Below are 26,365 nucleotides of genomic sequence, written 5' to 3'. Positions count from 1 at the left end.
GTTTTCTTTTTATCGGGTGTCAAGTCCTAAGGTTGAAACAGTGACACACGACACTTCATACAAATTCGCTCTACTGAACTAGTCTATAATCAGGTCATCGTGGGAGATTTGACATAACTGTTCCTTGTAGAATTCAATCTTGATTAGACTTACAGGGTTAGAAAGAGGACACAGAGGGTTATTGGAAGATGAAATTTTAGAACGTAGAGATCTGAAATTACAGAGTTACAGGCATTTCAAGATCGAGCTCCTAAAATCAAGAAAGGGCGATATGATGAAGTTTGACGGCAAGGATCCGGTAAATTGGATACTACAGATGGAGAAATATTTTTGACCTACATGAGGTGCAATTGTTACAAAAGGTCTATATTGCATATTCATATTTAGAACCGGATCAATTTTTATGGTATAAAGGGCTTTGTTCTCGTAAACCACTTGTTACGTTGTCAATTTTCACGGAGGAAATGATAGCACATTATGAGGATACAAAGAGCAACACCTTCCTTAGCCAATTGATAGATCTCAAACAAAAGTGGTCAATGATAGAGCACATTGAGGACTTTCAAAATTTGAATATAAGGGAAAATGATATTCCAGAGAACCAGAGGATTGATGTCTCCATAGGGACTTTAAAGGATAACATTCAACATGAGGTTCGTCTTTGGGAACCTGATTCACTGGAGAAGACATTTAGGTTGGAAAGAAAAGTGGAAAGAAAAATTATGGCAACAAGGATGTCTACCCCTCACAACTATAAATATGGAAGTGTTGTTTCTCCTAGTCTTCCACAACCTACAAGGTTGACGCCACAACAATTGGAAGAAAAAATGGCAGAAGGGCTTTGTTACAATTGTGATAAAAACTATATTAAAGGTCATAAGTGTGTTGAGAAGAAATTATTTTACATTGATTGTGAAGAGGAGGAATAAAAGAATCTAGAAACGTCAAAAGAAAAGGATATACACCAGGAACCAACCCCAGAGAAAGAAGAAATGAATCCGACCATATCTTGTAAATCATTGGCAAGAATTACCACTCCTCAAACTCTCAAGATAGAAGGACATATCAAGAAGAAAAAGGTTCAAGAAGTGAAAGATCACATCAAGCATCAATAAATTAATCTGAAAATATCTTTAAATGCATTGTCCAAAAGTACCACTCCTCAAACTATCAATATAGAATGACATATCAAGAAGAAAAAGGTAATAATGTTGATTGATTCGGGCAGTACCCATAATTTTATTCATTCTAAGATAGCCAAGGAATTGAATTGCTTCCTATATCCAACATCAGAGTTTCAAGTGATGATTGCAAGTGGAGGAACCATAAATTTCTCTGGAAAGTTCCATAATATCAAGTTATCCATGGGAGAATATGTATTGAATAGCCCAATGCTTTCCATTCCAATGGGTGGTGCTGATGTTGTACTAGGAGTCCAATGGCTACAATCCTTGGGTACACTAGCTTTTAACTTTCAAGAACTTTTCGTTAAATTTTCTTCGGAAGGAAAGGAATTTGAATTAAGGGGTATCACAGGGAAACTGAGAAAGATAATCATCTCTAACAGAATGACAAAGAGAAAGAACAAAGAGGCGTAATTGTACAATTATGTTCGCTAGAGGTTCCCACGTCGAAAACATCTATTTCTCCAGATCTCCAAAAAGTCTTGGACAATCATTCCAAGGTATTTGAGACTCCCAAAGGCCTCACACCTATTTATGATCATGATCATGCTATTCATTTTCCAGGAAGTGTTCCTCCAATCATCAGGCCTTACAGATATCCCTTTACACAAAACAGTGAAATTGAACGTATGGTTGCAGAAATGCTAGAGGTTGGTATAATTCAACCTAGTCAAATTTATTTCTCTGCTCTAGTAGTATTGGTGCACAAGAAGGATGGATCATGGTGCAAGTTTCTGGATTATAGAGAGCTCAACAAGCTCACTATTAAAGATAAATTTTCCATTCCCCTCATTGATGAATTATTGGATGAATTGCATGAAGAAATTTACTTCAGCAAGTTGGACCTTCATGCAGGATATCATCAAATCATAATGAAGATTGAAGACATTTTGAAAACAACATTTAGAACTCATGAGGATCATTATGAATTTTTGGTCATGCCTTTTGGCCTTACCAATGCACCTTCTACATTCCAAGGTTTGATGAATTCCATTTTCAAACCCTTAGAAAATTTGTGTTAGTATTTTTTGATGTTATTTTAATATACAATAAATCTTGGTAGGATCATGTTCAACATGTTGATAGAGTGCTCAGACTATTGGATGAGAAACAATTATATGCAAAAACCTCCAAATGTTTCTTTGGAGTACAAGAGGTGGAATACTTGGGTCATATTGTATCTCATGAAGGTGTTAAGGTAGACACTCAACAACAAAAAGTTCTCCAACTCTTAAAGGATAACCTCACTTTGGCACAGAATCGAACGAAACAACAGGAAAATCAACATCACAGCGAAAGAAGTTTTGATATAGGCGACTGGGTATTTTTACGAATACAATCATACAAACAAATTTCCTTCAAGCAAGCTAATAAGGATAATAAATTATCACCAAAGTACTATGGTCTTTACAACGTGCTGCAAAAGATTGGTACTATGGCATACAAATTGGAGCTTCCTGCATCTTCCTGAGTACCCCCAGTTTTCCATGTTTCATGCTTAAATAAGTTTATAAGTGACAAGCTCCCAATTCAAACAATATTTTCATTACTTGATGAGGAAGGAAAAATCATATTGGAACCTGAAGCAGTCACGAAAATAAGAACCCGAAAACTACGAAATCGATCAATATCAGACTATCTCGTTAAGTGGAAGAACTTACCCCCTGAAGATTCCAGATGGGAGGACGAGAATTTTATACAGAAGCGTCCAGAACTACTCAAGCGTTCAGGACAACACTTTTTGAAGGAGGGGCATGTTAGGTCTCTATACTACTAGTGTGACCCCTTATTTTTATTAGTGCAACCCCCTTATTATATTGTTGTGCCTATGTAGTCCCCATATTGTTATTATTATGCCCCATAGAAGCCCATTATTGTTCTTGTTGTGCCCTTACATTATTATTGTTATGTTGGCTATGATTACATTATGACCCCTTAGACTCCTATATATAGAAAGGAGGTATTGTCATTTGTATCATCCAAGAATTGTTCATTTATGTAATGTAAAGGAGGTTGCCCCCTCGAAGAGGCTTATTTCTAAGGCGTTGATGTTTCTTTTCTATCTTTTTGTGAGTTGTTTTCATAACACCACGTCATTAATTATCATCATCAATACTCTATCGTCAATGTTAGTCAAATCACCCTCTAGTTCATCATTCGAAAAAGGAATATTGTTTTTCTTTATTTGGCAATCATAAGCAGTTAATACGTGATTTTGTTTTGGCACCCGAGGATGGCCTTTGCATTTAAGTTGGGGGGGTGACAAATCATTTCGTGATCCCTAAAATGACTCGGTTTAAAGTGACATTATCCATTAATCATTACCACTCTGCATGATTGATCACCCCATTAATTCAAACGGTATCTAGGTCAGATTTCCATACCCTTCAAATTAATGATGAATTGATACCCCATGTTGTGTAACTTTCTGATTTAATATCCTTTCTTGTCACCTTGATATCTGCCCCGACATAAGCTATGCACCCTCACTGCACATTCTTCGGGAATTGTGACGGTAAGCATTCAAAAATTCACGGGTGTTGGTGGCAGAAATTAGTGTGTGGTTGGAAACAGTGAAGGATGGGGGGAGCAGCAGTAAGACATGAACCAAATTCCACTAAAGCTTTGGATAAATTCCCTGAAGCACATCAAATCTTTAGGGAAGAAGGATGGATTGAATTTTTCGAGCAACTCAGGGGGTCAGATGAAAATTTTTCCCTGGAATTCGCTTAAAATTTAAACAGGAATCAAACAAAGGTTAGAGGCCTGCGACTGAAGGTCACAAAAGAAGTAATTGCTAGAATAATAGCACTTCGACCTGAGGGGAACAGGTGGTTCAATCGGAAATTTAATGACCCTGGTCTTAAAATTGAATTTCGCAGGGGGGAGAACAATTGGTTAAGAAAGGAAGAGGAATTGACCGCCTTTCCCTTCCTCAGCCATGGATTGATGTTGCCTTGTTTATCATTAAGTACATTACATGTGAGGGGTGCTCGATGATAGTCTTCAACTATCATTTTCCGTTGCTGAGCCATCTTCGGCATGGGAAATTGGTAAATCTCCCCTATTTCTTGTTGGAAAATTTGAGACATATGGTTGCAGTGGTAAAGGTAGCCTCTCATCTAAAGAGTTGCATTACCAACCACAGACTTATAAAGTTGATCATGATGGATGCTCTAGAGCGCCAAGGAAGAAGTTGGGAAAATTTCATTGGTGAAACTAAAGAAGCCCCACGACAAGAACAAGTTGAAACTCCCACATATGCTTCAAGGGAATCTAAAATAGCTAAGGAGCAGGGATAGTCTTCGAGAGTTAGAATCAAGAAAAGGTCACTTGAGAGACCGATGGGTGGTAGAACACCAAAGAGAAGGGTTAAGGTTGTCACTCAACCAGCACCCTTGCCACCAAAGAAGAAACCAGCACCCTCGCCACCAAAGAAGAAATCAAAACCCTCACCACCAAAGAAGAAATTAGAGCCCTCACTGTCAAGGGAGAAGCCATAACCCTCACCTTCATCTAGGAAGAGGCCAGGCGAGAAAGAAGAGAAAAAGAGAAGCAGAAGGAGAGGAGGGAAACTAAACAGGAATACGCTTCTTCACCTGGTAAGGACGAAACTCAAAACCTACTGCTTAAAATTGAGGAATTAGAAGCAGAAAATGAGAAATTAAAGTAGCAATTAGGGGGAAGAAAATTGAAAATGAAGGTTTGGATCTTGAGACATTAACTGAGGCAGTTGATAAGTTAGGATCTGGAATCACCCAAGTATTTGTATGTATAGCATGTGCAAAAGGTTTGGAAACAACAGGGTATAAGATCTGAGTTGCAAACAATATTTCTGAAGGAACCCAAACATAACCATGGGAGGCTAACACACAAGAACCCATTGATGATGTTGTTGTTACACAAGAACCAGTAGTTGAAACGAAGCACCCCATGAGTTTTGACCCAATAACTGACACACAAGAACCTGTCAACGATGTTTTTGTTACACAAGAACCAACAGTTGAGACAGAGGTTTTTGGGGAAGAAGAATTGAGATTTGTTCCAGAAGAACCTGTGAATGAAGCTATTTTTACACAAGAACCAGCAACTGAGGCAGAACAACTCAAAACACAGGATGTTGTTACACCCTCCACCGCTATCACACATGAAATTGTACAAGACCCTAACGTAGGGTGGTGGTCAGAAAAACTTTTGTTGATATCAAAACTATAGAATTGGAAACAAATGGCACTTTCCCTTAAAAAGGGAATGATCTCTTTAGAAGAACACCAGAAGGTTATTCATAACCTCAAATATCAATGGGTTGAATAATTATTGACAGAAGAATGGGTAAAGTGGGAAACAAGGAAGGCTGAAATGGAGAAAGAAAAATCAAGACAGAAACTTCAACAAGAGGTTGTGATGTTGACTAAGGAGAAAGGTCAAATGTATGAGTTAGACCTAAACCTTTTAGGTTGCAGGTCACCATCTCCATCCTATCTGATCTTCTTGTGGGAAATTCTTTATTTTTTCCAATTGAAATCTATTTATGAGAAAATACCCTACAAGAGTAATTCCAATAAAACCTTTTTGGAGGTATTTCGTTCAAGTGATTTTGATGAGCATAGTTTTCTATGCGAACTCTTTTTCAATAATATGTTTGTTGAGTATTCTAGTTTACAGATGGTTATAAATATTGCTCCTTATGTTTGAGATTTGTAGCTTTGGGCCTTCATATCTTTTTTGAAGGCAGGTATTTCGTTCAAGTGATTTTGATGAGCATAGTTTTCTATGCGAACTCTTTTTCAATAATATGTTTGTTGAGTATTCTAGTTTACAGATGGTTATAAATATTGCTCCTTATGTTTGAGATTTGTAGCTTTGGGCCTTCATATCTTTTTTGAGGAATCAAATCGACTCGCACCTTGCCACAAAATCATCTACTATTAATGAAAATAAGGAAAACTTGATGGTAAGATCAGAACCGGGCATGGCCTCTACTATGAGGCATGAATTTAAGAAATTTCTCAATAACCCTGGCATGATAGAACAAATATCCCTCTACAGAAGAAGGATTGTTGGATTTTTTTTTAATATTCATGAACATTTGAAAATTCGGACATTAGTTGGGAACTTGAAACAGTGGGAAGCTTGCAGTGAGACATTACAAGCAGGGGATCCCTTTGGATACCCCAATTTCATAATTGTTGTTACTCGAGTCCTTGAATATGTGCGAATTGTTAAAATGATGGGAGATTTTTGGATGGGGCTCAGATTCAAGTTTCCTTTGATTTGGCTTCCAATTGAAAAATATCAGCCTCACTTCCACCTAAATATATATGATGAGCGTTCATGGACACACCATCTTGTGTCTACTCAAGGGTATAGAAAAGATGATGAAGACACTGTTGGTGCTTATGATTTAACAAGACTGCATCAGCAACATGCTAGTGTCATAATGGCCGAGGACCCTGAAGATTCTGAAGAATTTGCATGAGGACATGCAATGGCTTCAGTTGGGGGGAGATGTTGGGTGCAATATTTAAGGATATTTCAGGCATCCTTTTCCCCATTTTTTGACATTTTTCCTTATTTGAACATGCAATATCCTTAGTCTAATGTCACTCCCTCCGATAAAGAAGTAATATTTTCTTTAACTTATTATTATGTTTTTTTCTGCCAAATATTGAATGAAACAATGTTTTCTTTGGGATGACTAACTAGGGTGTCTTTGGAAGAGTTCTTCAGAATTTTTTTCTTTCAGGTACTGCCATAGCTACTGATTGCCATGGATGAATGATTGATGTTATTCCTTGCTGCTACACCATGAAGTTGTTGTTACACCGCACATTGTTAGGACCATAGTTGTTACTTTCAAAGAGAGTTGTCAAAGAGTCGTATAAAATAACGAAAATCTGGGTGGTTATAACTATGTGTCTAGACAGGAGTGGTGTAACCACAATGATCTTTATTAAACGTCTTGTAACAATTTATATATTTATAAATTACTTATGTTAGTGTAATCAGCATGAGAATCTGCTAGTGTAATCAGCATGAGAATCGCAGATTCTCATGACGGATTTATTTTTCCAATTTAGGGACTCTGTAAAAGGCTTTATAAAAGGATATTAGTCTCATGTAACGATATAGACAAGTAGCAGGATAGATATATCGATATTCTAATTTGTGTACTCTTTAACCATTCTTAATACAAAGTATATATGGTGATGTTACAGAAATTCTTGTGTTGAGTTTTTAAGTAAGTTTCCATTTTCTTCCTGCACCCTGCTAGGGAGGAAGGGCCCTCCTCTTTAGCAGGGATTGCAGTATTCATAGAATATTTATTTCTTTTATGTGTTAAGTGTGGATTTCTTATTATTGTTGTACATGTTCAGTGTGGGATAGATATGCTTCTACTTTCAGATTTATTGTATGTGATGTTACACAGGTTAATTAATTTTATGTTATATCATTCTTGATAGTGTATGGCACAATCTTTGTTTTGAAGCTTTCATGAAGTGTAGATTATTTCCTTGACAAGTGTATTTCATTTTTGCAATGTTCTTTTCTATTTCTGCAAGTTCAATTTCCATTCTACAAGAGTATTTTAATCCCTGCAAGTGTGTTCTGATCTAAATTTGAAACTACTTGAAATTTGTTTGCAAGGTATTCAATTCAGAATTAAACATGTTTAAAAGACTTCCATGTCTTGCAGAAAGAAAACACATGAAATTTTCAGTTGTTTATGACCCATCTAAGCATAGCAGAATTATTTCCTTTTACTGTTTAACACATTAAAATGAATTTGTTCTGCAAAATAAACCAACCACAGATGCAAAAGAAGTTGATAAAGCAGTTCACCCCCTCCAGGGCTACGTTTGTTGGGTCCAAAGCCCCCAAATGGGCTTGTCCTTGTTTTTATAAAATGATCAAATTGAAAATACAGCTGAATAGAAGCATCTACAGGAGAAATAGATGGTATAAATGGATTCAGAACACTTGAATCCTTCAAGATTGACTATTGGATCACCTCCAATGGATACCTGCAACCCTGTACAGTCTTCCCAATACTGGCCCCTAGTGGCTCCTAGAACTTTCACGGCTTCAAAACATATGCAAATGAACTCTGATGGCTGTAAGACCTGACCCAATGGCTTCAGAAGGTCGAAAATACCCAAAATCAAAAAAAAAATCGTCCAAAACCGACTTTATGGGCCAAAGTTATGGCCATTTACTCCTGATTGCCAGTTTGGCCTAAAAAAACCCCAGTTACATTTAGTGACGGCCAGTTAAACCCGCCAAATCCGCCGCTAACTAACTGCTGTTAAATTAAATGCTGGCCTCGGATTGCGTGCTGGCTGTTTGGCTGGCGGTTGGGTTTAGCCCACGGTCTCAGGCTCACGGTCACATGGAGGGCGGGGCTGGCCCTTAGGGGCTGGCCCCCTTCTTTCCCGCCCTTAGCCAATTTCAAAGTTTATTAAATATTCGTTCTGCCCATTAAACAAATCCACAGTGGGTGGCGCGTTGGTAAGCCCTTTGGTTGGTGAGCGTGAGGTCTCGTGTTCTAAACCCGATGATGCCCAAACAATTTTACATTCGCCCAAAAAAAAATTCGCTGATGTCATTTGGGGCCACGTGGCGGCCTGTGATTGGCTGTCGAAAGAGAATATTCCTTGGAATATTCTAAAGAATATTCTGCGGAATATTTTTTTTTTTATTTTTTTTTTTAAATTCAAATTTTATAATGTTTTGGGCAAAATATTCTTTTGGCCATATCTTCCTCATACGGCGACCGTTTTTCGAACCGTTTGCGGCGCCGGAATCGGGAGGACGAGCACTTTCCATTCGTTCAGCTTTGAACAAGTTCTGAGCACTTTTAATTTTGAGCATTTTTACGACACTTAGGACATGAACACCTGATCACGCCTCCCCATTGGGAAGCTTTTGGACCCCAAAAGCCTTCAACTACCTGTTAAAGAGGTGAGGGTACAGCTCCCTCACTCTATCCACTTCCATACACTTTGCCTTGTTCGGTTTGCTGCCTTTGAAACCAACCCGAACATAATCGACACTGCCCCTTCTTGAAGTGCGTGTCCTTCTGTCAAGGATTGTATCTTCTTTCAGCTCATCTAAGAATTCTGGCGAGAAATCTTCTATAGATGGCAGCTGAACAGCACTTTCATGATCAGCAATCAAAGGAGGTTCATACAAACGTAAATTCTCCACATTGACAACAGAATGCATTTGCATGTAGGAAGGCAAATCTAATTGAAAAGCATTATTTCCAACCTTCTTGAGGATTTTGAATGGACCATAACGAATAGGCTTCAGCTTTTTACCTTCTCCTTGCATCCTTTCCTTACTAATGTACAGCCATACCTCATCCCCTTCTTGAAACTTGTGATCGACTCTATGCTTGTCGTGTCTTTCCTTGTACTTGCCTTGACTCTTCTCAAGCTGTTCTTGAATTTGCTGATGTATTCGCTGAATTCTTTCAATGAATGAACGAGCTTTGTCAATATCACTATGTCCCTCAATGGCGACATCTTTCTCAAGAATGAAATCAAGAGGTGATTTTGGCAAGTAACCAAAACAAGCTTCAAACGGTGAGGTGTTTGTGGAAGAGTGCTTGGCACGGTTGTAAGCATGTTGTATGTAGTGCAAATGTTCATCCCAAAGCTTGGGATGCTTGCTGCAATAACCTCTCAAGAGGTGCACAATGGTTCTGTTCACAACTTCGGTTTGTCCATCTGTTTGCGGATGGAAAGCAGTGCTTTTCTTCAACTTTGTGTCCATCATCTCCCATAAGTTGGACCAAAAATTCCCCACAAATCTGGAATCCCTGTCACTAATAATGGAAGTAGGCAAACCAAAGTGAATCCATACATGATGAAAAAATAATTCAGCAGTTTGTTCAGCAGTTATAGTTTTCTTACAAGGCATAAGTATACACATTTTGCTGAAACGATCAACTACTACATATAAATAATCATGTTGCTTTCTAGATTTTGGCAAACCTCCTACAAAATCCATAGAGATGCTCTCCCATGGTCTAGAAGGTACCGGCAAAGGAGTATACAAACCAAGCTTCCTATTGCTAGGCTTGCTTGTAGCACATAATGAACAACCTCTGATGAACCTTGAAACAGAATCTACCATGCGAGGCCAATAGCAATACCTCTGTAGATGTGCAACTGTTTTGCTCACACCAAAATGGCCAGCAATAAGAGAAGAATGAGCTTCTCTTATGACATTTATCCTCTCCCCCTGTGGTATACACAACTTGCCCAAATGAAACAGCGAATTGTTATGCATGTGATAATCATTTTCCTCTACATGATTCCCTTTACTCAAGTTAGCATACACATCTTTAAAGTCATCATCAGATGCATATTGTTCTATGTAACTATCATGTACAATGGAAGCATTCTTAAGTAAAGTAACAACACCAGTAATAGGCCTTGAAAGCATATCAGCAACCTTATTCAATGTACCTTTCTTGTACCTTATTACCAAATGGAACTGTTGCAAGAAGCCCATCCATCTGAAGTGTCGTGACTGTTGTAACTTGCTTTGTGATTGCAAGTACTGTAAGGGCTGATGGTCGGTATGTATAATAGTTTCTTTGCCCATCAAATAGTGTTTCCACTTTTTGACGCTTTGTACCAACGCATACAATTCCTTATCATATGTAGGATAATTTACAACAGCACCAATAAAAGTTTCAGAATGAAATGCAATAGGCTTACCATGTTGTAGAAGAACTGCACCCATAGCATAATCACTAGCATCAGTTTGTATCTCAAATGGCTGTCTCAAATCCGGTAATGCAAGGACTGGAGCTGAACTAATCTTCTCTTTCAAAGATTCGAAAGCTTTTTGCTGCTTGCCTCCCCATTGGAAAGCATGCTTCACACTTGTCACTGCATGCATAGGAGCTGCTATAGAAGAGAAGTTAGAGATGAACTTCCTCCAATATTGAGCTGCAACCAAAAAACTTCTTACCTCTATTATGGATTTGGGAGTAGGCCACTTCACAATAGCCTCAATCTTAGCAGGATCAATTCTCAAAGCACCTCCTCCTACTATGTGTCCCAAATAAACCAAAGAAGTCTTTCCAAATTCACACTTTGACATTTTAAGAAATAATTGATTCTTCTTCAAAACATTAAGTACTTTTCTAACATGCATGACATGATCTTCTCTAGACTTTCTGAAAATTAAGATGTCATCTAAGTAGACAATAACGAAATCATCAAGAAAAGGACGCAAGACATCATCCATTACCCGCATGAAAGTTGCAGGTGCATTGCACAAACCAAATGGCATCACAAGCCACTCAAAGAGTCCTTGTTTGGTTTTAAACGCTGTCTTCCAAATGTCACTTTCTTCAATTCTTACTTGATGATATCCACTACGCAAGTCTAACTTAGTGAAATATCGAGCATCTTTTAGCTGGTCTATCAAATCATCTATCCTTGGGAGTGGGTAACGATTCTTTACAGTTATCTTGTTCAAGGCCCTGAAATCAACACACATACGCCAAGTGCCATCTTTTCTTGGAATCAATACAATCGGTGACCCACATGGCAAAGTACTTGGCCTTATGAAACCCTTGTCCAACAAGTTCTTGATTTGCTTCTTTATTTCAGCATTCTCCATAATAGACATGCGGTACATGCCTATGTTTGGAAGAGGACAATCTGGATGCAAATGGATTTCATGCTGAATCTCCCTCTTAGGAGGCAAACCTGTTGGCTCCTGAAACATCTCATGATATGCATCAACTACATCATACAGATCTGATTTAAGTTTTGGATCACAATTGTCAAATGACTAATGATTCACATCAACCTTGGGCTTAATCATAAGAAGAACAAAATTCTTACTTGAATTGACCAGCCTTTTTACCTATCCTGCATTCACCATCGCTATATTTGTCTTCTTGCGATGAGCTCTAACAATGAACTCCTTGCCATCTTTGAACAGATGATATTTGTTTTCATGGCGTTGAAAGATAGTTTTCCTGTCAAACAAATAAGGACTTCCCAAAACAATTCCTGCTATATCAAAAGGTACCACATCAAGTTCAACTGTGTCAATAAAATGTGCAGTAATTGCAAAGCGCGATGTGCACTTTCTTGAAACTTGTAAATTTGCATCCTTGCAAATCCATCCAAGTGGATATGGCTTTAGATGTGGAACGGTCTCAAGTTTAAGCTGCTTGACCAAGTCCTCTGATATAAGGTTTGCTTGTGACCCAATATCAAAAAGTGTGTCAATCTTAGTATGTTTTGAAATCACCCTCACATGAAACAGTTCAATTCTTTCTTCCTCATTAGGAGCTTGTACATGGTAGTTTGAGGTACTAGTGCTGGCTTGAGTTTCAATTTCTTTTCCCTTCAAGTTTTTCAAACCCATGGCTGTAATTTTGGTTTCATCACCTGAATCTTCCCCTAAATCTTGTGGTGTAGATGTAGTAGCAGCAGTTTTCTGTTTCCCTTTGGATTTGTTAGATTGAGGTCTTTTTTCAGGATGTAATTTCCAACAGTTTTTCTCCTCATGGCCTGGTTTAGAACAGTGTTTACATATCACTTTATCACTCTCCTGTTTGACAGATGCATTCTTTTTTCCTTTTCCCTTGGAGGTTTTCTCTTTGCTTTTCCCCTTGGGAGGCTTGTTTCTACCCTCTTCAAATGTGTTTTTTCCCCTTGCCTCTAAATGGGTAGCTTGGACACAAACCTCGTCCAAGCTAGTAGGGTTAAACATCAAGATGGTGTTTCTAAGGTAGCTATGCAAGCCACCGATGTATTTCAGCAGGGTTTCTTGGGTCTGTAAATCTACCCCTAACAAGAGAGCCCTTCTCCTGAATTCTTGGGTGTAGTCTTGGACACTCTGACCCTTAAGTTGTCTGAAATTTTGCCAGTTCATAATGGCCTTCTGCATGTGAGCAAGAGGATAAAACTGTTTTTTAATGGCTAACAGAAATTCAGGCCATGTTAAGGTAACCTTACCAAATTTCTTGATCTCCTCTTTAGTCTTGGCCTCCCAACAGACCAAGGCTGCTCCATCCATTCTCAAAGAAGCCAACTGAATCTTTGTGGCATCATCATGCATATTTTGGATCCTCAAGTAAACTTCCAACTGCCTAATCCAGTTGTCAAGCTTTTCTGCATTCACTTCACCATTAAACATAGGTAATTCGAATTTTACATCAAGCTTCAAAAAAGGACTTTTTCCAGAGGATCTATGCTTATGAACAGAAGAAGACGAGGATGAAGAGGAAGAAGGTGAAGATGGGGGTGGTGGATCACCATTACCTCCATGTCCTTTCTTGGAATGATCATCATCCTTCTTACCTCCTAAAGAGCCCTCTCCTTCATGTGGATATTTGGACCCTTCTCCAGCCAATTTCTCATTTCTTTCTTGGTACAATATCCTCACCATTTCAGTGAGATCTAAGAAATCCTTTCTGAAGACTCTTTCTTCTTCTCTTGGATCTGTCTCTATAGGAATTTCTCCTTCATGTTCAGACATCCTTGAAGCTTCTGCTGAGACTCTTGAGGGTGAAATTGAAGGTGGAGGTGATGGCTCTCTGGCCTTCCTTGACTGAGGATTCTCTCGTTCTCTAGTCAACTTTCCTTCCCCTCTTTTAAGTTTCAACCTGGTAAGCATCAATACTTGCAAGACAATTAGAAGATCTTTGCACAAAAACAATCAAAAGACAACTACACCAGAGATTGACTGAAAAGAGCATTTATCTACTTTTCAATTGTATAACAAGAGCATTTCGAAGGCTTCCTGGCTCATTTCAGGCTCTGTCTATAGCTTATTTGACTGATTTTGATACAAAGAAGCAACAATCTAGCTCTGATACCAACTTGATCTGAATTTGAAACTACTTGAAATTTGTTTGCAAGGTATTCAATTCAGAATTAAACATGTTTAAAAGACTTCCATGTCTTGCAGAAAGAAAACACATGAAATTTTCAGTTGTTTATGACCCATCTAAGCATAGCAGAATTATTTCCTTTTACTGTTTAACACATTAGAATGAATTTGTTCTGCAAAATAAACCAACCACAGATGCAAAAGAAGTTGATAAAGCAGTTCACCCCGTCCAGGGCTACGTCTGCTAGGTCCAAAGCCCCCAAATGGGCTTGTCCTTGTTTTTATAAAATGCTCAAATTGAAAATACAGCTGAATAGAAGCATCTACATGAGAAATATATGGTATAAATGGATTCAAAACACTTGAATCCTTCAGGATTGACTATTGGATCACCTCCAATGGATACCTGCAACCCTGTACAGTCTTCCCAAAACTAGCCCCTGGTGGCTCCTAGAACTTTCACGGCTTCAAAACGTATGCAAATGACCTTTGATGGCTGTAAGACCTGCACCAATGGCTTCAGAAGGTCGAAAATACCTAAAATCAAAAAAAAAAATCATCCAAAACCAACTTTTTGGGCCAACGTTATGGCCATTTACTCCTGACTGCCAGTTTGGCCTAACAAAACCCCAGTTACATTTAGTGATGGCCAGTTAAGCCCACCAAATCTACCGCTAACTAACTGCTGTTAAATTAAATGCTGGCCTCGGATTGCGTGCTGGCTGTTTGGCTGGCGGTTGGGTTTAGCCCACGGTCCCGGGCTCACGGTCACATGGAGGGCGGGGCTGGCCCCCTTCTTTCCCGCCCTTAGCCAAATTCAAAGTTTATTAAATATTTGTTCAGCCCATTAAACAAATCCATAGTGGGTGGCGCGTTGGTAAGCCTGTTGGTTGGTGAACGGGAGGTCTTGTGTTCAAAACCCGACAATGCCCAAACAATTTTACATGCGCCCAAAAAAAAATTCGCTGATGTCATCTGGGGCCATGTGGCGCCCTCCGGGCCTGCCACGTGGCGGCCTGTGATTGGCTGCTGAAAGGGAATATTCCCTGGAATATTCTAAAGAATATTCTGTGAAATATTCCTTTTTTAATTTTTTTTTTTTTAAATTCAAATTTTCTAATGTTTTGGGCAAAATATTCTTTTGGCCATATCTTCCTCATACGGCGACCGTTTTTCGAACCGTTTGCGGCACCGAAATCGGGAGGACGAGCATTTCCAGTTGTTCAGCTTTGAACCAGTTCTGAGCACTTTGAATTTTGAGCAATTTTACGACACTTAGGACATGAACACCTGATCATGTTCAACGACATATTTTCTTTCTTGTTTTGTCTAGTTGTTACATGTATCAACACAGATAGTGAAGACACCTTTGAAATAAAAATACTTACCTTGGTTGATAATTAATGGTTGTGGAAGTAGTAAAATTGACCAAACACCAACCTTCTCCTTTGCTCCTTTGTTTTCCTTTGCTTCCCTTTGATTTTCCGTTGCTTTCCTTATCCAAATCCAAGTGAATGATAGAGTGCTCCAAGAATGCTATAAGTGTGCAAGAATGTATGAGAGTGTAAAGAGAGAACCAACACTGAACTGAAAAAAGTTGTGAATTATTTCTCTGATGCCTTTTTATCATTAATTCCTAGACTTTTCCTTTCCTTTTCCTTCATTTTCTCTCTAATTTCCCTTACATGCAGATTTGTGTCTTGTCACCTTCCTTTTCTCCTATTTTCCTTTATTTTAATAATTTAAATGCCAATTAATTCCTCTTTTCCTTTTACAATTTCCATATCCATTAATAAACCGCAAGTGATTCTCACTATAGTGTTTCCCCAACATGCAACTTGGAATACATGTCCCAAGACCTTGGTCTTATTTTTTTTTGCCTTTAATATCCTTTATTACATGAAACTTTAACCTAGGTTTGTTACACTCCACCATTGAACCATTTTGTTTGAGATTTATCAATTGGCTAAAGAAGGTATTGTTCTTTGTATCCTCATAATGTGCTACCAATTATTCCATTAAAATTGTCCAAGTGACAATTTATTTACAAGAACAAAGCCATTGATACCACACAGACTGATTTTGTTCTAAATATAAATATGCAATGTGTACCTTTTGTATGTGTAGCACATCATGTGGATCAAATAATTGCTCCATCTATAGTATCCATGTTACCATATCTTTTCCATCAAAATTCATCAAATCTATATTTGGAATGTAGTGGGTCTTAAACCCAACATTAGATTCTCTAAAATAATAATTCATATTCCTTTTGTCCTCATCATGATTTTCATGGATTACCTTGTCAACACTAGGAATATTTTCTTCCAACAACTTTGTCAACCCTTCCACTTGACATTCATCATGTCCATGTCTACTTTAAAAACTCCCATGTTTGCTTTTAAACCATCCTTCAAGCCTTCCCTGTTGTCTTTTATTTTTTTCTTCTAAACCATCCATCTTAAATTCAGTTCATTTTCAGTGACTCTTTGCGAGAGCGAAATTTTTTGCGCTTGGTCTCGTAATTTTGATATATGATGTTGCATTTCTTCCTCTTCTTCATGCATCATAGTAGAGATTTCTGGTTGCTTACTAGGTGTATCCAATTTTGTGTTTCAATTTATTTTGGAATCAAACAATGATATTTAAGCTTCGTTATGCCCTTTGAATCACTTCAAGCTGATTTTTCAAACAAAAGTTTTGCAAAATTTAAAAAAAATAATAATAATAATAATAATAATACACAAATTTTTCTTGCTTTTAGGAGATCAATCTTGAAACTATTGTATCTATGTAATTTTGGCCCTCCTATGGTAGCCCTCTCGGTCTTCTTTCCAATTCCAAAAGTTACAACCATATTGGATTCCTCAAAATAAAGTTATGCCAAATATCCCATGATGACCTGAATATGGACAAGTTCAATAGATCGAAGTTTTACAGGATACCACGTGTCACTATTTCAGCCTTCGGCCCTGAAATTGATACACAAGAAACTACAGTCTCTTCACTTTCATTCAATTCTTATAAAATTTAAATCCAATGCTCTAAGAGAAAGTTATGATTATTTTCCCTAGGTCACTTGTTTGATACTGAATTCTGGAGCATGCAAAAAACATAACTTCTTCGGACCATATCTCATTAAAATTTTACACGAAGTTTGCCAAGATTTCAGCTCGATGTGGTCAAAATTTCAGCTTTTGAAGCCTCATAGAAAAAAAATTATAGTGAAAATTCCATGATGACCTATTTGAAATAGTGAAACCCTAGAATCCAAAGATTTGATACCAAATGTTATGCAACCATATTACAAATAAGAAGAAAAAGTATATCAATGACTTGAAAATTAGCCTCTTCGAGGGGCAAACCTCCTTTACATCACATAAAAGAACAATTCTTGGATTATACAAATGACAAGGCCTTCTTGGTATATATAGGAGTCTAAGGGGTCACAATATAATCAGAGCCTACATAAAAATAATAATGTGAGGGCATAACGATAACAATAGTGGGCTTCTATGGGGCACAACAATAACAATAGTGGGCTTCTATTGAGCACAACAATAACAATATGGGGGCTACAGGGGCACAAAAATAACAATAAGGGGGCTACACTAACAATAACAATAAGTGGACTACACTAATATTATAGGGACCTAACAATTTGCTAGATGAAATAAAGCAGTACATGGCCAGGAATATTACTAAGAGGATTGGAACAATTTTTAACTATGAGAAGTAGCCACAAGTTCATCCAATATATTCATTATAAATTTTCCCTAGTTGAATACTTGAAAAAGGCCTTTGAAAATGATGAGATGTTTTATAAATACACCTTAACCACATTTATTATGAATTTGTCAGACATAAATGACGCGTGAAGGAAAAAATAAAATATTCCTTCCCAAGGAAGAATTAAATGATTAAAGGATTATTTGAAAGAAGGAATTAAGATGCTTCAGGAATTAATTTCCAAGTGTGACAATAGTAAAACAATGTGAAGTGATTTATTATTTAAGTTAATCAAGGTAGAAAAGGAATTAGAGGGCCCCATTTTAATCATGGATGTGGTTTTATTAGACCAAGAACAAACTTAGGATCGTATGTATGTATTAATGATTACATGGGGGAATGAATTCAATAAACTTGTTGATTTCCCTAAAGAGAAAATCGAAAAGTGGTTAATTCATTTTGTCAACAAGAATAAATATCAATCTGACATAGTATATCAAATCAGTTATGATTTAAAGGATGTTGAAAAAGAGTTATGTGAATTTCTAGAGAAAATAGAAGTCATTGTTGCACCTTTACAATATTACATTGAATAGTGACTCTAGGATATATTAGAAAAGGTAACAAATTCAAGATGACTCGTCAATGGTTACAATGGTTAGGTTTTCAGCTCACATCCAACATTTTAAATTGGGAGAAGTATTCAAAGAAGAGGGATTTTTTTCCCACACTATAAGTAGACTATCTAATTTGTCCTTACCTTTCTTCTTCTCACATAATAAACATTCAACCTTCTTCACTGTGGAGTTTTCCAAGTATCAAGGTCAATTCCTAATTGTTGTTTCTCTTCTCGTCAAGGTATTTTCCTTAAGTGAGAGCCTAATCCTTGTCCTTAAATGGACCAATGCATTTTAAATTTCTGAGATATTACATACTTTCATTTAAACAATTGTATTTTAAATTTTTGAGATATCACATACTTGCATTTAAACAATAGTATACTATATAACAAAAAAATGGGTTCCACAGAGAATTATAAAAGTTCATGTCTAGTGTAATCTTTGGAATAAAGCTTGAGATAACAAGGATGTAACTCTTTTCATCCCAGCGAATTTGAATGCAATGATATATTAAAGTTATCTTCAAATGTGTTCCATAATTATTTTTGCTTGCCCAAATGTTGGATTCTTTCTCTATACTTGTGCTAGGAATTCATGATTGGTAATTTATCAATGTATATGATATCCCTATGAATATCTAAGGCCTAGTCCTATCTCACGCCCTTTTTTTCCTCTATTTTTCTCTATTTTACTTAAGTTGATGATTTTTTGTTAAAGAGGAGTGCCACCTCTATAATGATGGGGGGTGAGTTGTTCCCTCAAACGTTATCTTTAAGATTTGGCCAATCCCAATGATAAACATCTACATAGATTGTGAAGATGAAAAATATCAAGAATGAGAATTATCACAAGATCTAGAGCTAGAAGAGACTACTATAATAATATATTGTCATGCATTGAGTGGCATCAAAACTTCAAAAACCCTCAATATAGAAGGATATATAAAAAGAAAATGGTAACAGTGTTGATTGATTCAAGTAGCACCCATAACTTCATTAATTATAAAATGGAAAACCTTCTTTACTGCTTTGGATATCTAACACCAGAATTTCAAGTAATGATTGTGGATGGAGGTATCGTAAATTTTTCAATGAAGTGCCACAGTGTTAAGTTGAATATGGGGGAGTATTTATTAAATATTCATGTGATTGCAATCCAAATGGATGGTGCTAATATTGTATTTCGGGTCTAATGGTTATGATCATTGGAAATAGTGACCCTTAATTTTCAATGTCTTTTCGTGATATTTTCCTCAAAAGGAAAGGAAATTGAGCTTATAGGTATCCAAGGGAAACCCTATAAAGTGATAAGCTCTAAAAGCATGAAACTTTTGCTAAAATTGGGATACCATAGTGTAATTATATAATTATGTTCTTTATATGTCCAAACATCTATCATCTACTCCATTGGATCTCTAAAAAGTTATCAACAATCATTCCAAGGTATTTGGAGAGATGTTTAAGTGTCTTCCACCTATTGAGATCATGACCATGATTTTCATTTGCAACCTAGAAATATACCACCCAACAATAGGATTTACAGGTATCCATATGCACAAAAGAGTGATATTGAGAGTATGGTTCAATATATGATAGATGATGGATTCATTTAACCTAGACAGAGTGCTTTCTTTTCATAGTATATGTGTCCATATTACAAACAGCTCGACAAAATGACAATCAAAGATAAGTTTCTTATTCGTGTCATTGATGAATTATTAGATGAACTGCATGGTGCGATTTTCTTTACTAAGTTGGATCACCATTCTGGATATCATCAAACTATAATGAAGCAAGAAGACATTCCCAAAATAACCTTTAGAACACATGAAGTTCATTATGAGTTTTAGGTTATGTCATTTGGACTTACTAATGCACCTTCAACATTTTAAAGCTTGATGAATTATATTTTCAATGCATTCCTTAGAAAATTTGTCCTAGTATTTTTTGATGACATTAATCTACAACAAATATTGGGAAGAGCACGAGTAACATGTTGATAGGGCCTTAAATTTATTGGAAGAGAAACAACTATAAGAAAAATTTTCCAAGTGTAAGAATGTTACTAACTTAACAAGAATTTTATCGATTTCTCTTTTTTTTTAAGATTACATCTGATCATGTTTTTTCATGTTGATTTTGAAAAGTGGTGATGCAACATCACCATTTTTTCACTTCATGGTTAAAATTTCAACATATTTCAACCATGTCATTTAAAATAAAATATCATGATTACGAAAGATGTGAAAAACCATGTTGAAATACAAAAGTGGCAATGCAACATCACCTTCTTTTTTTCTAGGGTTAAAATTCAAACATTTTTCAAACATGGCATTAAAAACCAAGCATCGTGACTACAAAGACATGAAAAAACACATTGAAATTCAAAAGTGATGATGCAGCACCAACACCCCCTTTTGAAGGGTTAAAATTCAAACACCTTTCAACCATATCATTAAAGATTAAATATCATGACTATGAAAAAACATAATAATTAGCACTTAATGTTTGTCTACATTTCTGTTTTTTTTTTCTTTTTCTTTTTAAATACTCATTTTTTAAGTGTTTTTCAAATTACATCACAACCTTGATCATTGATACCATAAAAAATAAAAACATAAAGTTGACTATAAATTTAAAAGTGTCATTATATAGCTTTTGTTTAATTATTAATTATTTCTTTTTAATAATTTACATTACAAAATCGAGGAAAACAGATTTTTTATATATATATAAAGGGTGGAAAATAATTTTAAAAAAATAAATAAATAATCACATCTTTATTCTTAAAAAATTAAGAAATATTATTTTTTCTTTTTAAATTAAGGGAAAATTTTATTTTTTATTTTTTGTAAATTGAAGCTTTTATATTATTCACCAAAACATGGATACATAGATTTTCCAAATGTTGGACACAAATTGTCATTGATGTCAATATGGCAATATTCAATAGGAGGAGACAGAGCCATCAGAGGAGCAGACGGAGCCAAGAGGAGCAAATGGAGCCAAGAGGATCAGACCAAGCGAGAGGAGCTATAGGAGGAGCCACATATATATATGCCATATATATGCCAAAGAAGAGGAGCTATTGGAGCATATCAGAGCAAGAGGAGCCATCGGAGGAGCAAATGAAGCAAACAGAGCCATATATGCCTCAGATAACAGATATCGGGAGCATACACAGCTATCGGGAGCCATCGGGAGCAGAACTCATATAGATATGTTATCGGGCTTGTAAAACCCGTGTATGCATGCTTTAACATTATCGGTGGTTAAAACCCATATATATGCGTTATACAATAATATATGCATGCATCAACATTATCGGGAGTTGTTCGGGCGATCAAAACCCATATATGCCTTCATTAATACTATCGGGAGTTGTTCGGGCAATGAAAACCCACATATGCATGTATTAACGTTATCGGGAGTGTTTGAGCGCCCAAAATCTACATATATGCATTTACAATAATCAAAGGCCTTTTTCCTTTTTGGCGGAAACAACACAAGTTAAATGTGTTTCGGCACATATGGACCCGATGGCATATATATATATATATATATATATATATATATATATATATATATATATATATATATATATATATATATATATATATATATATTTCGCCATATCGGCGCATCGGGGTTTCGGCTAAGTGACCCGATGGCATATCACAATGGACCCGATGGCATTTCATATTTGGTTTATAATATATCGCATCCGCAGCATAAAGGGTCGCCCACCCCAAATCCTCTGATTGCGATAACTCCGCGGACCCGATGGTGGCATTAAAACTGGTTTATAATAATATCGCATCCGCTGTATGTCGCAATGTATATAGGGCCGTCCACCCCAATCCTCCGATTGCGATAAGTGGTGGCGGACCCGATGGAAGCTTTAAAGGGAATATATATTAACATCGCATCCGCATTAATTTCCCATCCTATAAAGGTTTCCCATATCTAATTGTCGATTGCAATTACAAGGCAGACCCGATAAATTATAGTTGCGGGTGAATTAAATTTGAAGTCCGCCTTTAAGTGTTTTTCGCCTGTTTTTCATATATTTCCTATGTAACTCAAAAATGGCTTGCGCGGGGTGTTTTAAGCCGAAAGGCTTACGATCGCTGTTTCGATGGTTCAGAAGGTTGAACGACAGTTGAATGGGGTGATTCATGGCGAAATCTATTGCGATTGGGACGTGGCTGTCTGTTAAGCTATGTTGACTTGTATATACCTACAATCAATGGCAAAGCAGCGCTGTTACAGTCTTATGAATATGGTCCTCTGCGTTGACTCAGTGCTTGCCATTGATACAACGCATCCTGCGAATATTGGAACACTTGTATAGACAGAAGAAGCAAAGGAATGGGAAGCCGAAGTGTCAAGCGAACATAGAAGATCAAGCGAGTCAGAGGAAACGATAGCGACTGAGGAGGAAGCCAAAGAGCCAGCATGTAAGAGGAAACGAATGGACAGAGGCATGGAATGTATAAAAACAGAAAACACAGAGGACTGTGTTGTTGTTGTTGTTGTGGTGAAAAAAAACCAGAGAAGAGGCAACAGAACCAGCGGAGGGTGCAGAGGCAACTGAACCAGCGGAGGGTACAGAGGCAACAGAAGCAGCAGAGACTGTAGAGGCAGCAGAACCAGTTTATACCAAGGTTGGGTTGGAACCCAAGAGGTTGGAGCCTCAGAACTGAACAGGATTGAAGTCCTTGGGAGTTGGTGCTCCTAAAATCCAAGATTGGTGTCTTGGCAAAACAGAGTTGGTGCTCTGGAGGTTGGAGCCTCACTGAAGTCCAAGTTGGAGCTTGGCAACCATTCATAGTCAGATATACTTATATTGTATTTATTTCATTGCATTGTATTGAGTCTTAATAAAAGCATTTATTCCAGCTGTCGATTTTTGTGTTCTGTGTATACATATACATATCTATATATGCTTTTGACAATCACTAGAACAAAAAATAATAAATACTGATTCACCCCCCCTCTCAGTATTTCCAACAATTGGTATCAGAGCAGGCTTCTTCATACTAGCCTAACAGCTTGAAGAAGGATCAGCAGCCATGATGAGAAATCATGAAGCATCAGGAAAACCTCCTCTGTTCGATGGCACTAACTTTGGGTTCTAGAAGAAAATAATGACTTACTACTTAATGTCCCTTGGACTTGAAGTCTGGCATTTTTGTCAAACTGAATACCAAACGAATTCCACTCTTCCAACAGACCAAGACGAGAGGAAAGCCTACATTGCAAATCCAAACGCCATGAACTCTATCACTAGTGGAATCATTGATTCCGAATTTACAAAAATCATGCACTATAACTCTGCCAAAGAAATGTGGGAGAAGCTAGTTGGCTTGTACGATGGAGACTAAAAAGTCAAAAAGGCAAAGCTTCAAACTCACAGAAGACAGTTTGAAAGTTTGAAGATGGAAGATGAAGAAGACATTGCAGCATACCTCCTCCAAGTAGCTGAAGTGGTAAATTCCCTGAAAGGATTGGACGAAAAAGTTGAAGAAAGTACCATTGTTCAAAAGGTATTAAGGTCTCTTCCAGACAGATTTGACTCCAAAATAAGTGTTATAGAAGAAGCAAAGGATATAGATACCCTCAAAATGGATGAACTCCATGGAATTCTCACTGCTTATGAAATGAGGAAAGGTGGCCCTAGCTCCAAAGATGCAGCATTCAAGGCCTCAAAGTCAAAGGAAGGGAAAGAAAGGAATGACTGTAGTGATGATTCAGATGTGGAATCCGAATTGGCCCAATATGTATGAAAGCTAAAGAAAGGATCTAAGCTTAAGGCAAGTATCCTCTTATCTGTTTTAAATGTGGTAAAATAGGTCATTATGCAGCAAAATGTCCACATAAACATGACAGTGATGATGAAGGAAATTCTAAAAGAATGGCACACAAAAAGAAAGGGCTCAATAAGAAAAACTTCTTCTCCAATCAAGATGAGTCTGATGAGGATGAGTTTATGGTCATCAAAAAGAAATCAGATAAGGAAAGTGATCATGATGAAAGCCAAGAAGCATTATTCATGGCACTCACAGATGATGATGACTCGGGGCTAGAAGGAAATGTGGATGAACTGTTAATAAGTGCCATTGAAGAAAACGAGAAACTACGGAACAAAATCATTTCTCTCAAAGTGGAAAACGAGGAAATAAGAAGGAGAGAAGATCTCTTGGAAGCAAAGCTTAAAGAAAAAGAAGAGACTTGTGAAGAACGCGAGGCCGAAGTAGTGTCTCTGAGAAAGGAGTTGGAGAAAATTAAAAAGGGTTGTAAAAGCTCTCAAATACTTGAGACTATTCTGAAAAATCAAAAACCTCAGCATGATAAGTCTGGAATAGGTTTCAAAGGAGAATCCTCAAGCACTAAGAATATTGCGAAAAGCTATGCCGATGCACTTTCCTGCAATCTAAAAGATGAAAAAGTATGTTATCAAAAGTGCATCCCAGATTCCAAGAATGAAGAAAGAATTACTGCAAAGAAGAATGTGGAGTCGAATCATGGACACTACAACAAATACAAACCTGTACTCCACCAAGGGCCCATCAAAAATCCAAATAACGAGGGAGGAGTAATTCCCAGGAACGAAATCGACTCAAACCGTGGTTGCTTCAAAACCATCTTTCTTGGACACTGCTTTCACTGTAAAAACTTCAGTCACCAAGCTAGACACTGTATGGCTCGCAGAAGTGAAAAGACAACGCAAAAGGACAGAGTAATCAACTCATATGCCCCCAAAAGGCAGGGACAAATCAAAACCTTCAATTCATTTAATCCCTTAACCAAATTTGATCTGATTTGCTCTTTTTGCTACAATAATGGACACTATGAACAAGACTGCCCACTCAAAGGAAGAAAGACGAGTAGCAAGAACTCCAGCGGGACAAATGCGGCCTGGCTCTATGTGCTCAAAGAAATGGAAACCAGTGGTTTGTAGATAGTGGATGCTCCAGACACATGACAGGGGACAGAGGGAAGTTTGTCTCACTGAGCAAAAAGGAAGGGAATGTGTCTTTTGGAAGCGGATCTGGCAGAATTGCAGGAAAAGGAACAGTTACTCTGATAAATGGAAAAGGAAAAGCTTAAGATGCTTTGCTAGTTGACGGACTCAAACACAACCTTCTGAGTGTCAGCCAAATCTGTGATCAAGGACATAAGGTTGTTTTCAGCACCAAATACTGTGAGATAAGGAACTCTGCCTCAGGGAAACTTGTGGCAAAAGGGGTGAGAACACCAGACAACATTTACATTCTGAACAAGATTCAGGAAAATAAATGCTAGTTGAGTCAGACAGTTGAGATTTGGTTGTGGCACAAGCGACTTGGACATACAAGCTTCGAAAATCTGATCAATATCAGCAAGATCAAAGTTGTACAAGATATCCCAAGGCTGTTCAAACCAAATCAAGCAGTGTGTGGTCCATGTCAACATGGAAAGCAAACCAGAACCAGCCACAAGACAAAGGAACACTGTACATCGAAGCCCTTGGAGATCATCCATGCTGATGTGTGTGGGCCAACTAGAAATCAAGCACTCCAAGGAGAAAGGTACTTTGTGTTATTTGTTGATGATTATACTAGAATGATGTGGATATATTTCATAAAGTATAAATCTGAAACTTTTGAGTGCTTTAAGAATCTAAAAGCCCTTGTAGAAAATGAAAAAGATTCAAAAATTAAGTGCCTCAGAACAGACAGAGGAGGAGAATTCACATCAAACGAGTTTAGTGAGTTCTGTAATATTCATGGAATTAAAAGGGAATTCTCGGCTACTAGAACACCTCAGCAAAATGGGGTAGTTGAAAGACGAAACCGAACAGTTCAAGAGATGGCAAGAACCATGCTATTAGCAGCAGACCTACAGCCTAAATTCTGGAGAGAAGCAGTAGGGACAGCTGTCTATACACTGAATCGGACTCAATTAAGACCAAATT

The sequence above is a fragment of the Pinus tabuliformis genome, chromosome 9, assembly GCF_031772625.1.
Source record: "Pinus tabuliformis cultivar Carrire ecotype Pingquan chromosome 9, CPIR1, whole genome shotgun sequence".
Lineage (NCBI taxonomy): Eukaryota > Viridiplantae > Streptophyta > Pinopsida > Pinales > Pinaceae > Pinus > Pinus tabuliformis.
This window is presented reverse-complemented; position numbering follows the sequence as displayed.